Source organism: Abramis brama (genome assembly GCF_963993115.1).
Source record: "Abramis brama genome assembly, chromosome: 22".
Lineage (NCBI taxonomy): Eukaryota > Metazoa > Chordata > Actinopteri > Cypriniformes > Leuciscidae > Abramis > Abramis brama.
In genome coordinates this window covers 34,935,875-34,941,279 of record NC_139984.1, presented here as the reverse complement: position 1 = coordinate 34,941,279, position 5,405 = coordinate 34,935,875, and the positions used below count along the sequence as shown (strand labels likewise).

General features: G+C 41.1%; 1 protein-coding gene across 2 annotated transcripts in view; it reads left to right on the top strand.

Moving 5' to 3' along the window:
* The first annotated feature begins 1,158 nt into the window (after positions 1-1,158).
* Positions 1,159-5,405, top strand: part of LOC311072821 (phosphatidylinositol 4,5-bisphosphate 3-kinase catalytic subunit alpha isoform) — a 30,163-nt gene continuing 25,916 nt past the window's right edge. The window contains exon 1 of one of the 2 annotated variants that reach the window (XM_084098109.1): positions 1,159-1,361. The gene's annotated coding sequence lies outside the window, so the exon portion shown is untranslated. Of the gene's footprint in view, positions 1,362-1,424; positions 2,238-5,405 lie in introns of those variants that run through there. The other variant, XM_084098110.1, reaches the window with a different exon arrangement.

Sequence of the window (5,405 nt, the reverse complement as noted above, 5' to 3'; positions counted from 1 at the left end):
GAGGAAAGGAAACAAGGAAAGGAAGCGAGGAAAGGAAAGGAAATGAGGAAAGGAAACGAGGAAAGGAAGCAAGGAAAGTAAGTGAGGAAAGGATGTGAGGAAAGAAAACGAGGAAAGGAAGCAAAGAAAGGAATGAGGAAAAGAAACGAGGAACGGAAACAAGGAAAGGAAGCGAGGAAAGGAAGGGAAATGAGGAAAGGAAATGAGGAAAGGAAACGAGGAAAGGAAGCGAGGAAAGTAAGTGAGGAAAGGACGTGAGGAAAGGAATGAGGAAAATAAACGAGGAAAGGAAGCAAGGAAAGGAAACGAGGAAACTAGGATCTCAAAAAGGAAAGGAAATGAGGAAAGGAAATGAGAAAAGGAAATGAGAAAAGGAAACGAGGAAAGGAAGCGAGGAAAGGAAACGAGGAAAGGAAATGAGGAAAGGAATGAGGAAAGGAAACAAGTAAAGGAAACAGCTGATGCCAGAACGAGGGGTCGAGCGGCTGCTTGTGTGCTCCGCCGGTTAACTGAAAGATTAGATGGGTTCACTCCTCCCGAAATTAGGTTTTGAACTTCACTTAAAGGACCCGAACCCTAAAACAGTAAACACACTTATATGGAATATTACCTGACATCAGAAACACACACACACACACACATTCATCAGTCACCGTGTTTGATCTGAGCACTGTCAGTTGTGATTTAATGAAGTGATGCAGATGACGTGTGTGTGTGTGTGTGATTGAGCAGAGCTGCTTCCTGTTGTTGCACTAGGACTAGAGAGAGAGAGAGAGAGAGGGAGAGAGAGAGAGTACAGGACACACAGAATAATAAAAATAAATACACACACTCACACTCACACACACCCATGTTCACAGATATGCAAGGTTAGAAAACAGGAAATATGAACAATAGACCAGCAAAGCCAAACAGTGTGTGTGTGTGTGTGTGTGTGTGTGTGTGTGTGTGTGTGTGTGTGTGAGAGTGTGTGTGAGTTAGTGTGTGTGATTGAGTGTGTGTGTGTGTGTGTGTGTGTGTGTGTGTGTGTGTGATTGAGTGTGTGTGTGTGTGTGTGTGTGTGTGAGAGAGTGTGTGTGTGTGTGTGTGTGTGTGTGTGATTGAGTGTGTGTGTGTGTGTGTGTGTGTGTGTGTGTGTGTGTGTGTGTGATTGAGTGTGTGTGTGTGTGTGTGTGTTTGTGTGAGAGGAAGTCAGCATTGTTCCAGCAGAGAGAGAGAGAATGAGGAGGGAAACACAGATCCTGAGAAAAAATCCAGAGGAGTCGGAGTGTGTGAATCTCAAATGATCCTGACGGACAGATGATGATGAAGATGAAGATGATGATGATGATGAAGATGATGATGATCTGCACTGATGGCCGGTGAGTAACACGTGTGTGAGTTATTCTACAGCTGATGGACAGGAGGCCCTACATCTGAGTTAGAACTTCGTGAGGTTAAGAAAGTTTGTTCTATATAGAACACATGTGACCCGGATGATGTCATGATCATGTGACCCTGCGTGGCTTCACTCATTACTGGTGATCAGACACACACTTCAGAAGCTCATTCGGGGACTTTCACCTGCTGTTTTTCACATATAAAGTAGTGAAGTCTTGGATTTGTGACGTAGGGTTAGAGTCTTTAATGAGGATTTCTGTTAATTACACAACAGTCGTTAGTGAAGGAGACACTGAGAACCAGAGATTAGAGGAAAACAGGTCAACAGATTATAATCTTCATAAACAGGGAGAGAAGAACAATAATCTCTCAGATCACATCTGCTGAACAACTGACAAACAACAACAACACGATGAGTACCTCACACACACACACATACCCCCCCCCCACACACACACTCACCGTAATGTTAATTTTTGTTACTACATTATTATATATATTTTAGTAATATATCACATTATATTCTAATAATATTATGTATGCATATTCGTCATCACAGCTCTTTTAAGCTCTGCTATATTCCGCTAAATCTCATTCAGATGATTTTACTATCAGCTGGCTGACAGTTCGTGCGCGTTCCCGTTAAAAGCGCACTCGCGTCCGCTATATTCATTGTTCTCCGTTAACGGGACAAAGATGCTCTGAGAGAGAGAGAGAGAGAGAGGGAGAGAGAGAGAGAGGGGCACACACTGACCGGTGGGTAACACTGATGATGATGATGATGATGATGATGGTGGTGGTCACCGGGCGCACGCGGGTCACCGGGATGCGGGTGTAACGGGCACAGGCACGCGCAGGTGAGTTTGTGTGTCGCTGATGATCATGTTCTTTGTTCGATAAAGCTCTCGCTGAAGGGCTTGGCATATTGTTGTCATATGTTTGTGCTCGTATGATATTATATCGCTGTTATGATCAAACACCATCACTGTTTCTCTGACCCGCTCATTTCTCTCTCGGTTTTTGTCAGAAACATCACGGTTGTGTTTTGTTGTGAAATCGCTTTATACCGGTGCCGGTTAGGCATTCGGGCGCGCGCATCAGGAAACGCGTTCACTGCAACAATATATTCCTGTCAATGATGATTTTTCAGTCACGATTGATTTGATATTGCATTCTTGATTGATATGTACATATATCCATTTAGCAGAAACTTTAATCAGTATCGCTTTTATCGTATTTTTTTTGTCACAATCGCTATTTAGAGTATTTACAGATTTACTGTAACGTTTAGGGTAACGCTCTTTTGTGCGTCGCGCGCCCTACATCCGCCCGCTCGCGGCTGCGCGTGTCCGTGCGCGTGCCCGAGTCAGATCGGGACAATAGGCATGCAATATCACATCATAAGAGATTATCAAAAGATCAGCGAATGATTCTATTGTTGTTGATTCGGGAAAGTTAAACGCTTTTAACTTGTTTAGTAGCGGATTATAATGTGCTGGTCAGATTTATTTACTATAACCTTTATTTATTTTACCAGGAAAAGAAGCCCATTGAGATTAAGAATCTCTTTTACAAGAGCGCCCTGGCCAAGACTGACAGACACAGCTCGTTTGAGTTTAACAGATAACATCCATCAATATACACATACACTATACACACACAAGCAAATCAAATCAAATTTCAATATCAATACATAACTAGTTAAAACATCTACAACCCAATCTTTCATTCTCCAAATTATTTAAAACTACTTTGAAAATGTCCAATGAAACCAGCTCCCTAAGTTTCAACGTACTTTGCAAATTATTCCAGGCAGAGGGAGCAGCGAATTTAAATGCCTTTTTCCCCAATTCAGTCCGGACCACCGGAACAGACAGCAAGAATAATTCCTGTGACCGGAGGCTATAGCTTCAAGCATACTTTACAGATGTAGGTATAAAGATATGAAGGAAGTAGACCCAGGATAGAGTTATAAATAAAAACATGCCAGTGTTTTTGTCTTCGGATGGACACAGCAGACCATGATCCAACCCGATCATGCAACACAGGTTTTAAGATGTGTTATGAACCTCAGTGCACCATGAACAGTGTCTAAAGCATGTAAACACTGTGACGATGCATGCATGTGTAGAACATCACCATAGTCCAGTACAGACAGAAGTCGCTGCAACAAGCCTCTTTTTTGCCTCAAAGGAAAGACAGGATTTGATTCTAAAGTAAAAACCCAATTTCACTTTCAATCTTTTCACCAGTTGCTGAAAACGAGGGCCAAAGGAGACAGCGTCATCCATTACAATCCCAAGATACCTATACTAAGACACAAACTCAATCTCCAACCCTTGGGATGTAGGAATAGGCAGAAGATTATGAGGGATTGATTTTTGAATTTTGTTTTATCAGCATTTATTTAATTCAAATAAGTTACGCTGAACAATATTAAACGCAAGCTATAACTGAGAGAGAGCCAGACGTGGATGCTGAACCATATATAACTGTATCATCGGCGTAATAATGAAAATTTACATTATGAACATTTTGATCTATATTATTTATATATAGAGTAAATATGAGTGGTCCTAGGACTGACCCCTGTGGCACACCTTTAGTGACATTGAGTGAACCAGAGATAAAGCCTTCTGCCTGTACACACTGAGTTCTGTTTGAGAGATGGTTATTAAACCAACCAATCGTATGTTTAGATAATCCAATACTGACAAGTCGTTGCATCAGTAAGGTATGATCAACAGTATCTAATGCTTTTGATAGATCGATGAATAAGGCTGCACAGTGTTTCTTGTTATCAACAGATTCAATCAAATCATTTAGTACTTTTAGGGCTGCCGTAGTTGTGCTATGTTGTTTTCTAAAACCAGATTGAACATCAGATAGGGTATTATTAACAGACAGAAAGTCCAGAAATGTTTTGAGGACTTTGGCCAAGACTGACAGCTTGGACATGGGCCGGTAATTATTTGGGTGTGTGGGATCTCCGCCTTTAAACAGGGGAAGAACAAAAGCTGATTTCCATATAAGTGGAATTTCATTTAAGTCAAGAGAAAGGTTAGAAATATGAGTCAGAGGTGGGGCAATGAAATCAGCAGCTAGCTTTAAAAAGTAAGGTTCCAATTTATCAGGACCTGCCGATTTAGAAACATCTAAAGATCTAAGGGCTTTGCACACCTCAGAGATTGCTGAATGATTGACTAGACACGAAGCTCTCTGACTGAACAATCGAAGGGTTCACATGAGCACCATTAATTGAATCAAACAAAAAACCAGAAGCTATGAACTGTTCATTGAAACAATTAAGCATTTTTACTTTATCAATGCTTGTATGAGAGCCCTTATTAGTACATGATGGAAGTTCTATACCTTTATTATTTTCAGTTTTGTGAGATGTTTGTATAAGGGCAACCGTGCATGCACTGCGCAATCGCCTGAAATCAAGCCAGTCTGAATTGAAATCGGTTTTCCTAGCGTTTGCCCATGCCAGGCTGCGCTCATGAAGCATGTTTGAGTAAGGATGAGAAAACCGTGCATTATTCCGACCCTTCACCCTGTACCTTTTGAGAGGAGCATGTTTGTTGACTAAAGCAGAAAAATTTGCATTAAAAAAATCCCAGGCGATTTCAAGGTCAGGAATTAAATTATTTTGTTCCCACTCCAAATTATTCAGATCGTGTCGGAACCCCTGTTCTGAGAGATGTTTCATGTCACGCTTGGTTATGATGCGTGGTTTGGTTTTAGGAATTCTTGTGTTTCTAACCATTGCGATGACACAGTAGGACTGATGTCATTCGCAAATATGGATGCAGTTGAACACTTATGGGGAGTGTTTGTTAAGATTAGATCTTTTAGTGATGCTTTTTCTGGACGTTTTAGGTTCGGTCTAGTGGGCTTGCCAACAATCTGAAAAAGATTCAATGCATCGCAATAGGGTTTAAATTCATCAGTTGCTGAATGCAACCAATTCCAATTTAAATCACTAAGAAGTACCAATTCTTTAGCACTGTAAACCCTGTAAA